We start from the raw sequence: 12227 nt of genomic DNA on the forward strand, positions 1-12227 counted from the left end.
TGCATAGGCAACACTAAGGGGAAAAGGTATACCAACCCAATTTACATCTTCAAGTTTTAGCTTAGTCAAATCATCGGTAAACCAAGCTTAAGAATTAGGGGAATCTCTGTGAATAAAGGACTCCACTGAGTCAGACGCTATGCTTTAGGTGGCAGAGTGAAGGACAAATTTTCTCCCAAAGGGATAGCTGTCATTTTTTTCAGATGAAGTAAATATGCCACTGGGGCCAACCCTTCTGTGTTACTGAGTATACAATTTCCATTTGACCAGTGAAGTTTGTTGAGATTTTTCTACTTGTTAGTCACTGAGTCTAAGTTGACCCACCTCAAAATGGGAATATTACACCAAAGAGTCACAAAGCCTCTATGAAGCAGATTTTTAGTTTTGACAAGAGCTCAGTAGCAGTTTAATAGCTCCCTTTCAGATGGTACATGTCTAATAGCCATGTCAGAGAGGCAATGAATATGAATTCCTGAGTCTACCTTCCTTTGCCAAAGGCTCCAATCTGCAAAATAATCATAGAGAATTTTAGTTCAAAAAGTTCATTATGGTTATGGGGCCCTAAAGTTAGAGACATTCCAGGGCCTGCTGGACATCTTTCAACCCAAAGTATTTATTTGGACCTTAGCCAACAAATGTTGATTTATGAGATAGCCAATATAAAGAACAAAGTAGAATTCCCACATACTATCTCCAATATCCAACATGACAAATAAGGTGCTGGCCTTCCTTTTTTTGTGTTAGTAGCTGAAGTTTCAGTCCTTCCTTGACTACCGGAAATATTGAGCTTTATGAATCTGCACCTAGACCCACTAAGTGTGCCTGCCTTCTCCTCTAGAAAGAGATACCATCTCTATATTCCACAGCTGAGAGAAAATCTGCCCTTTTGAGTTGATTCGTATCTATTAGCTAGCTGTAAGGGAATAAACTTCACTCAGACAATATGAATGAGACTACTAATTTTTAAATCATAATCCTAGTTTTTGAAGTGAGGCATAGTTTATTTTCTGGACCTATAAAATATATTCACTGTCTAGGTATCTGAACCAAAGAGATAAAACATCCTCACATGACGAGATGAACAGTGGGTGTTATCTGCAACTAATGAATCATTGAACATTACATCAAAAACTAATGATGATTATATGTTGGCTAATTGAATTTAAATTAAATAAATAATAAATGAAAATTTTTTTAAAAAGAAAAAAATCCCCTTTTCTTGAGAAATGAGCTTGATTGAAAACGTAGTTATGTGTTCTCAGATATCTCAAATGACACATTTCTCAAAGAGACACATCTCTTTGAGAAAACTCTCTGTGAAGGGGTCAAGGAGAGAATGTTGGCCAATAGGATACAATGAAACAGTGGTCTATAGGAGTATGGTGTACTTGAGAACTGAATTTAGAGATTAATTCAACATGTAATAGCCAAAGTAACACTTTATTTCTGTTTTAGGTATAATTTTGTGTATATTTATTTTGACAATAGCTTCATAGAATATTTGCTCAATTGAGCCAGATTTTGGAATTGCTTTCTTGCTTAAATGGCTCAATGAATTGATTCCATTTATCCCAACAACTAGTTCAAGGTTATTTTATTTTCCCCTGAATTGACTAGTTGATTTGTCTTCATGTAAATCTCAGTCCAAAAATATTTCTGCTGAATCAGCATCACCACTTTGGGCAGCTAGCCATGAAGCTAATTTCAGCAGAGGTTTGAAATTAGGCAAGATAATGAAATAGCCTAACAGTCTGGCCCAAACCCTAATTGATAGTCTTATTTAAAATTAAGGTTGGCTTTGCCCTTGGCCCTGAGGCCAGAGAAACACTGCAAGCTTAAACCTATCATTAGGCCAACCAGAAGAATACAGCTAAATTACAACTATATTTGTCCTCGGAATCATTCGTTTTCCTTACTTCTCCTTACTGTTTATGCCTTGACACATCCATAGTCTGTGATCTCCCCATCCATGTGTCAAGTCCACATGGGAGTGCATTTCTTCAGGCTGCTCTGTTCTAAAACTGCCTCTGCACTATGCATTTCCTTCTCCCCTCAGCTCTCACTAAAATATATCCATCCAAATAAAACTGACTGAAAGCATTTTTTTTAAATCTTTGCTTTCCAGCTATCACAGAATTTTTCAAGAAGCAGATGTTAAGATAGAATTAGGGGTACAAGATGTGTGATTAACACCAGAGAGATAAGGGAGAGGAAGTATGATGAGGCAGAGAAAGAAGTTGAAGACTGGACAAAAAAGACAAAACAACTAAAAAGAAAAAAAAAAAGAAGAAAGAAAGAAAAAAAAGAAAGGAAGACTGAACAAAGTCTTGGCCAACTCTGTAGGAAGCCCTGGAGCAAATATTGCTCAGCAGATCTATGCCTCGGTGAGCCTAAATGACGAGAGCCTTATACCCCTACCTTACTCAGTCACCACATGCAGTCTCCCCTAAGAGATGTCTAGTATGCTGCTGCTCCTAGAACTGTTAGCTGGAGGCAGTGTATATTTTATTTATTTTATTTATTTTATTTTATTTTATTTTATTTATTTTATTTATTTTATTTTATTTTATTTATTTTATTTTATTATTATTTTATTTTATTTTATTTTATATTATTTTATTATTTTATTTTATTTATTTTTTATTTTTTATTTTATTTTATTTTATTTTATTTATTTTATTTTATTTTATTTATTTTATTATTTTATTTTATTATTTTATTTTATTTATTTTATTTTACATTTTATTTTATTTTATTTTATTTTATTTTATTATTATTATTTTTTTTATTTGAGAGACAGAAAGCACGCACAAGCAGGGGGGAGGGCCAGAGGGAGAGGGAGAAGCAGACTCCATGTTCAGCAGGGAGTCCAATGCTGGACTTGATTTCAGGACCCTGAGATCATGACCTGAGCCGGAGGCAGACGCTTAACCTGCTAAGCCACCCAGGCGCCCCCTGGAGGCAGTGTATTGAATCCATTCCCCATAGTGGGCCAGAAGTCTTTCTGTGAAAGGGGATCTAGAGAGAGCATCTCTGTGTCATTCTGACTCATATGATCAAGTAATTCATAGTAAAGTCCTGAGTGCTAATGATTTAATTCAATGTTTTCTCAAATGTATTCCTTTGAATAGATGTTAAGAGGCGTTTTGGAAAATGTTTTGTGCTCAAGTAATTCTATGAAACTCTATATCACATAAAATTAAAGAATTTTCTTTGCTGCAGGATTTATCATCCTTATTTAAAAAAAAATTTTTTTTTTTAAGACTTTATTTATTTGCGAGAGAGAGAATGAGAGACAGAGAGCATGAGAGGGAGGAGGGTCAGAGGGAGAAGCAGATTCCCCGCCGAGCAGGGAGCCCGATGCGGGACTTGATCCCGGGACTCCAGGATCATGACCTGAGCCGAAGGCAGTCGCTTAACCAACTGAGCAACCCAGGCGCCCCTATCATCCTTATTAATAGTAATGCATTATCTACTATACAATGAGGCATCAAGAGAAAAGTTATAGAGTGGGTATTTCCTAGCTATATTTATATACAGAAGCTTTAATTTTCTCCAAATAACATATTTAATATCTTTCAGAGCACTAATGGCCCACATAGCACAGTTTAGGAAATGGTCTAATTATAGGACATATATCACAAAAAATATATATAAAATTTGCATTTCTCAGGACAATTCTGAAAATAGAGTCTTCTTAACACAAGAGATTGACTTAAATGCTGTGAATGTGAGTGCCATGAAACAAGTGTTAAAAGTGATTCTTAAGGACATAGTTTCTTTGAAGCATTCAAAAGGAGGATTCTGTCTACTATGCCATGTTTACGGCAAAATGAACAAGGATAGGATGGGATTCTTGCTAACTGGAGTAATGTTAATACATCAGAAAAATCTTATCAGTCTCCTTTGTGTTTAGCCTTTTCCATTAAGGAGATTAGTCACCAAACAGGAAAGCTTAGAACAAGCACCATAAACAGAAAAATAGAATGCCATGACAGGTAAGGATGTACTAAAATTAATAGTTATTTTTATAAAAATTAAATTGCTGATAAACCAAGACTTTTAGAGCAGGGTAATTGTTTTTTAAGATTTTATTTATCTGTCAAAGAGAAAGAGAGAGCACAAGCAGAGGATGTGGCAGGCAGAGGGGGAAGCAGGCTCCCCTCTGAGCAAGGAGCCCGTCGCGGGACTTGATCCCGGGACCCCGGGATCATGACCTGAGCCAAAGGCAGACATTTAACCGACTGAGCCACCCAGGCATCCTGAGCAGGGTAAATTTTTAAAAAAAGACAAAGGATTGATTTCAGAAACCACAAACCTCTGAGCAAATCTGATTTCTTAAGAGAAAAATCTAGAATATCATATTAAACAGCTGGTTTGTAAACATTTGGTAAATACTTTAAAACAATGAAATTTCTCCAAAAATTAATCATGCCAAAATAATCTGATTTTATTTTTAAATTGTTATTTAATCAGCAAATTAATATAATATTGTAAATATTGTTAAATTTTAGCTGAATATTAGCTATACTAGGCAATTTATGATCTTCTGGTGGACTACATAATAAAATAATGGCTGATATTAATATTATTATATGGGTCCTTCCCAACTGAATAGTTTCTTAAAAGAATATTGATTAATTTTTTATGCTTTTTTTTGGGAAAAAAATTACACTGATGTGCCACTGAATTCTATCTTGGATCTTATTTTTATGAAATTTATCCTAACATGCTTGGCATTTCTTTTTTTTTTTTTTAAGATTTTATTTATTTATTTGACAGAGAGAGAGAGCATAAGCAGGGGAAGCAGCAGAGGGAGAGGGAGAAGCAGGCTCCCTACTGAGCAAGGAGCCTGATGCCGGGCTCCATTGCAGGACTCTGGGACCATGACCTGAGCTGGAGGCAGACACTTAACCGACTGAGCCACCCACGTGCCCCATGTATATATCAGCAACTTTGAAAATAGTGATAGGATGCTTATCAAATTCTTAGGCAATGAAAAATTAGAGGACTGACTTTAGGTCCTGACATCCAAATCCAAATTAGAAAAAAGCACTAAGGCTAAAACTGAGATAGCTTCAAACTGAGATAAATTTCACAGGAAGATATATAATAATCTGTACATTGGTCTAATCAACCACTTGTTCAAGTGTATATTGGATATGACCAGAATTTGATAAAGTTCATAGGAAAAAGACTTGGAAGTTTTAGTAGATTACAAATTTAATACATTTCAACTCTATAATGACACTGTTCAAAAGGCTCACATAATTATTACATGAAAATAATAGGATTGTTCTGTTCAGAGATTAAATTCAGACATTTTGCTTTGCCTTGGAGATCCCACATCTGGAATATGTTCAGTCTTGGCTGTGATATTTTAATAAGGGACTGACAAACTACAAATCTTTGAGGCACAGAAACCAGGATGTAATTGTGCTACATGAAAAATATTTGAGGGAACTCTTGATTTTAGCTTGGAGAAAAAAAAACTAAAAGATTAAGGTAGCACTGGATGTGCTATCATAAGAAGGAATTAGCTTGTCATGTGATGTTCCTTAGTAAAAGATAAAGTGCCTGTTTGTATGTTTGTGTATTAATTTCCTAGAATTACCATAACAATTTTTTTCAAACTTGGTATCTTAAAGCAATGGAAATGTGTTCTCACAGTTCTGGAGGCCAGAAGTCCAAAATCAAGATGTCAGCAGGGTCATGCCTGATCTGAAGTCTCTAGAGACAAATGCTCCCTTACCTCTTCTTTTTGGTGGCTGCCAGCAATCTCTGGCATTCCTTGGCTTACTGTAGCTACATCACTCCCATCTCTGTGTCATCATAAGCATGTTCTCTCTGTGTCTTCATATGGTCTGCTTAGAAGGACACCAATTATTGGATTTAGGGCCAATCCTATTCCAGTATGACCTCATCTTAACTAATTAAATCTGCAAAATCCCTATTTCCAAGTAAGGTCACATTCTGAGGTTTTAGGTAGACATTATCCCAGAGAAACACATTTAACACAGTACAGTATGCCTCTGACCCCCACAAATTCATGGGTGTCCCATATGCCAAATATATCTACTCTATTTTAACATCCCCAGAAGTCTTAACCCATTTAATTAACTTTATACCCCAAATTTCATCTGAATACTGCCAACTCAAAAAGTTCCAAATCTCATCATCTAAATCGACTTAAATCAGTTATGGGTGAGACTCTGGGTATGATCCATCCTGAAGCAAATTTCTTTCCCATCTGTGGACCTGTGAAACTAGGAAACAAATTATGTGCTCCGAAATACAATGGTAGTACAGGCATAGAATAGATATTCCTAGTAGGAAAGGGAGAGAATAGAGCTGTATCATTTTAGTTTTCGCCTCTAGTTATCACATAGCTGCCTTCTCTGTGTGTTTTCATACATAACCTTTGCATAAGGATACTAGTCATTGGATTTGGGGCCCATCCATATCCAGTGTGACCTCATCTTAACTAATTACATCTGCAAAGACCTAATTTGCAAATAAGGCCACAATCTGAGGTTCTAAGTAGACATGAATTTGGGGGAAATATTCAACCCAGTACAATCTGGTTTGTTTTTCAACAATAAATGTTCCAATTCATTTAAGGTTAGCTTTTTAAGTTTAATTAATTAATTAATTTATTTTGAGAGAGACCAAAAGTGGGGGGTGGGCAAAGAGAGAGGGAGAGGGAGAGAGAGAATCTTAAGCAGGCTCCATGCCCAGTGCAGAGCCCGATGTAGGGCTCAATCTCACCACCCTGAGATCATGACCTGAGACAAAATCAAGAGTCAGACGTTTAACCCAGGTGCCCCTAAGTTAGCTTTTTTAAACTACTGTTGCTGTCTACAGTGGTAATGAAGCACTCATGAACTAGCTTCCAGCCACTATATACAAACAGAAGCAGAAATCCATGAAAGAATATCTAATATGTGGAGTTGAATTCCTGAACTTGATATTAGGGGAGAGGTAGAACCGATTTGGGTAAACTTTAGATCCCTTTCTACCTTCCATGAGTCTAGTGAAGTAGATTTCATCTTCTAAATGTTCAGCTGAGATTTCTATGATATATAAAGATGAAAAAGTTGGGCAAGTGTACAATATTAAAAGTAAAACTTCAGTACTTTGGTTCTTGATTAAAAAAAAATTTAACTGCAGAAAACAAAGACTTCTTGGGGGATACTGTGACAAACAGACCCTAAGGTGGTCACTGTTTCCCAACCCCTAGTGTTCCTGCTCTGTATAATCCTCTTCCCTTGAGTGTGGGTGGGGATTGTGACTTGCATCTAACCAACAGAATATGGTAAAGGTGAAAGGCTTTTGCAGATGTAATTAATATTCCCTTTCAGTTGCCTTTGAGTTAATGGTGGGTGGGCCTGCCTAAATCAGATGAATGTCCTTAAAAAAGTAACTGGCCCTCAGTGATGTTAGATATTCTCCTTGCTGGCTTGATAAAGTAAGTACTTATGTTGAGTAAAGTCCTGAAGAGAAGGAACTTTTGGAGGCCTATAGGCCTGAAGGCAGCCCCTAGCAGAAATCCAGAAAAAAGTACTTACCTCACAAGAGGAGGAGATGATGTGACGTTAAGACAGGAGAGATTGGAGTCAAGTGGCCAAAGTCAAGAAAGCCAACAAACACAAATAGCTACCAGACACTGGAAGAGGCAAGGAAGAATCCTAGCTTATAGCCTGCAAGAAAGTGCAACCTTACCAACACCTTGACTTCAGACTTTTGGCCTCCAGAACTGTGAAAGAATAAATTTCTACTGTTTTTGTTTCTTGTTTTATTTTTGTTTTTGTTTTTTAGAGAGGAAGAGAGAGAGAATCTTAAGTAGGCCCCATGCTGAAGCCTGATGCAGGGCTCGATCTCACAACCCTGAGATCATGACCTGGGCCAAAATCAAGAGTCTTATGCTTAACCAACTGAGCCACCCAAATTTCTAACGTTTTAAGCCACCTACTTTGTGGTAACTTGTTACGGCAGCCACAGGAAACTAATATAAAAATGGATTTTGCTAACAATTTCAATGAGCTTGAAAGAAGTTTATACCCTAGCTGTTTTCCAAAGGAGAATGCAGCTTGGACTACGCTGATTACAGCCTGTGAGACCCTGAGCCAAAGACCCAGTTAAGCTGTACCCAGACTTCTGACCTATGGAAATTGTGAGAAAATAAATGCATGTTATTTTAAGCCCTAAATTTGTAGTAATTTTCTATGCAGCAATTGGGAACTAATACAAATGTAACTTGTAGTTTTGCCACATATCTATGTTTATTTCCTTTGAATTCAATAACAATGAATTATTTGAAGCTTTCCACCCTTGATAATTCTTATTACTATGATTAGCATATATCTAAGTAATTGGTTTAAGGCTAATAGTCCAATTGCTATAAACAGAATACAGACATACACATTACACTGGGTCTAATTAGCACACTCTTCTAACAAGATACAGAAGAATATAACTAAATTACTGTATATTCAATCTCTTGTGAAAGAAAGAAAAAAAAAAGGAGGGAGGGAGAGAGGAAGGCAAATGATACAGGGCAAAATCAGCAGTTTTGATCCATATAGGTCTGAGTTGATGCTGGTATTTCCAATGTTTTCTGTAGCCTATAAAAAGCTACATTTCTCCCAGTTTCCTTACTCATAAGATGGGGATAATAATAGTAACTCAGAAGGCAGTTTCATGTATTAAATGAGATCATTTATGAAAAGAATTTAACAGAGTCCCAAGAACAGAAAAAGTGTTCTCTAAATATCAGTGGTCAACATCAGCATTATAACACATTTCATTTTTAAAAATCAATTGAGTATATACATTGTTTTCAGCTCTCATATCTGAACAGTAGACGACTGAGTAGTTTTTATGACCATCTTTGGAGACTCTCTGCACTCCTGGTTTTGGGAAAGACTTGTCTTCATGGATTGATGGAATAAATGTGTTTTCATTTTACATGTTATTGATTTTAATATATTGACCATAATTGCTGCTCAATGTTTCAAAAATTAGTTTTGTTGAGTCGAAATAATAACAGCATTCTAGAAAGTACACACCACATTGGTTGAAGTTTTTGGTCAAACTTTAAAAGGATAATTTCACTTTCTTCTTCCTCACTATACCCATGTAATGGTTTCATTCTCCTTTGTATTACAGTGCATATGGAGAGATAAGCAAGCCTTTTTGTGTTCTGCATAATCCAAGCAAATCAATTGTTTTTTCCCCAAAAAAACATTTGAAGTTCTACAAAATACACATTGACATATTATAGTTACTTTTCTTTTCATTGAAAACCCAAGTGTATGCTATAGGAAATCTTTTACACACGTGAATGACTCATTTGTACCCAAATCATCATTTGGTAAAGCTGTTTGATATTTTAAAACTTTCTGTGATTTTTATGGCGACTTAAAAAACATAAGTTGTATTTTTGCTAGTCAGATGTTAATCTAAGCCCTCAAGGCTCAATTTCAGATTTGAATGTCACGTCTCAAGGTTTGATTATCAGCCTTGCAAACTTTCTTCCCCAATGTTTATCTACATAAAATATTTATACTACATGATATCAGAGCTGATCCCATACAAAGAAAGATTATGATTCTTAAGTTATCAAAAAATGCACTCTCAACAAAGGCTGCTTAATATTCTAGCATATTATCTCATAATAGAAGCCATGATATTCCATTTTTTTACCATGGCCCTCATTCATAAACACATTTCATAAACACACATACACACATCTGCCTATATATAACCAAAACAAAATTATAATGAAGGAATTCCTAAACTTACAGATAGGTAAGTGTGCCCTGATGTTTTCTTATTCATTCTGTTCTATCTATTGTATTCTACTCCATTCTGTTCTATTTAAAATAAAATGCTTATTGACACTCACCAAATTGGATTTCTGACCCATCTATGGTTAAACCTATGACCGTGGGTTAAACTTATGGGTCAAAAGAGGCAATGAAATGTGAGGCCAACACCAAACAATTATTCAACATTATTGCCAAGAAGCAGCCAATCAGTTCACCCTATACAAATGTTATAAAAAGATGAATATCTGGTGTCCAGAAAGAGGAAAGCATCATTCCGAACAATACCGAGCAACAGAGTGTGAGAATGTCTGTTGTTAGAGCTATTGGTGGCAGTTTTCTGTCCTAGAGACCAGACTCCCTCAGAGGTCTGCCCTCTCCAGGTATATGTTGGAGATGATTCTGACTTATGCCTGTTGACCCAGAGTATAGCTCTTTTCTGTATTTTTCATTTTAATCTTTTTAAAATATTTTATTTATTTATCTGACAGAGAGAGAGAGAGCACAAGTAGGCAGAGCAGCAGGCAGAGACAGAAGGAGAAGCAGGCTCCTCACTGAGCAGGGAGCCCGACGTGGGGCCCAACCCCAGGACCCCGGGACCATGACTCAAGCTGAAGGCAGATGCCCAGCCGACCCAGCCACCCAGGCGCCCCCATATTTTTCATTTTAAAGAAGTGTTACAATTAGTAGATAGTATAATAACATAAAGGATTGGATTTTCTAGTAAGGCTTACATAAATCCAAGATTTTACTTAGTATATAGATTTACTAATAATTTTAAGGACATAAGCAATTGCAAAGTACTGGCACAGCAGTACTTTAGGGTCTTAGTTCTCCAACACACTCCCAGGTCCTTTCTTGCTGCAACATGATGCACTCTGGTGCCAAATATACAGTATCTTACATAGAAGGAGCCATTTTCATCAGGAAACATCTCCATTTATCCTTATATAATTGCATGTCTTCTATGGCATTTCTCAGGGAGCCATACCCCATAAATCTGTAGATTCCAGGTTTGTATACCATAAGCAATCCTGGATAGATGAGGCATATACAGTTAAAAGCATTCCAAAGATAAAGACTCTCCAGCACAAACCATTATTTTGTTTGCCAGTAGGACGACATTGCCATGTTTATAAAGAGACTTGACAGCGTCAACTTCTTTCTCCTTTGAGGATGCCTCCCTCTACTTAAGAGAAAATATAGATTGCAGACCAGCATGTTAACCATTTATTTCCCAGATGTCTTTGATGAGCCTCTATTTTGTACATCCAGGTTCTGTCATGTTCTTGTCTAGTAACATGTGAGATGTATGTAATAACAGTCCTCAGTTTAACCAGAGTTAAATGGGAAAGTCTGCAGGAGGGAATCAGGCTCACTTTTCTTGAAGTGATCTAGACTTAGCATCGTATTTAACACTTCCCTTCCAAGAATGGCTGATAAAGTTCTCTTTGGCATAAAAAGCCAGGAAAAGTTAATACCTTCTGGTCATTAGTGGGGATCAGAGAAGTGTTCAGTGCTGCTGCACATTTTGGCTACTTGATGTGCCAGCCAGTTCCACTGTGGCTCATGCCAACTTTGTGAGATGCATAAAACTATCATCCCCTTGTCTGTGGTGTCAGTGGAAAATGTGTCATGCGTATGAGAAATAAAGGCTGAGCAGTCCTATATTGGACTGTATCTACGTATCTTGCTACAGATGTTTTGTCATGTATTCTATAGTTAACATCTAAAATGTATTCTATTTTTTTTTATTATGTTATGTTAGTCACCATACAGTACTTCATTAGTTTTTAGTGTAGTGTTCAATGATTCATAATTTGCATATAACACCCAGTGCTCATTACAACATGTGCCCTTCTTAATACCCATCACTGGGCTACCCCATCCTCCCACCCCTCTCCCCTCTGAAACCCTCAGATTGTTTCCTGGAGTCCATAGTCTCTCATGGTTTGTCTCCCCTTCTGATTTCCCCTCTTCAGTTTTCCCTTCCTTCCCCTAATGTCCTCCATGCTATTCCTTGTGTTCCACATATGAGTGAAACCATATGGTAATTCTTTCTCTGCTTGACTTAATTCACTTAGCATAATCCCCTCCAGTTCCATCCATGTTGATGCAAATGGTGGGTATTCATCCTTTCTGATGGCTGAGTAATATTCCATTGTATATAGGAACCACATCTTCTTCATGCATTCATATGCTGAAGGGCATCTTGGCTCCTTCCACAGTTTGGCTATTGTGGACATTGCTGCTATAAACATTGGGGGTGGGGGGCATGTGCCCCTTCTTTTCACTACATCTGTATCTTTGGGGTAAATACCCAGTAGTGCAATTGCTGGGTCATAGGGTAGCTCTATTTTTAACTTCTTGAGGAACCTCCATACTGTTTTCCAAAGGGGT

This window comes from Mirounga leonina, unplaced genomic scaffold (genome assembly GCF_011800145.1).
Source record: "Mirounga leonina isolate KUSES-001 unplaced genomic scaffold, KU_Mleo_1.0 Mir_165, whole genome shotgun sequence".
NCBI classification, from domain to species: domain Eukaryota; kingdom Metazoa; phylum Chordata; class Mammalia; order Carnivora; family Phocidae; genus Mirounga; species Mirounga leonina.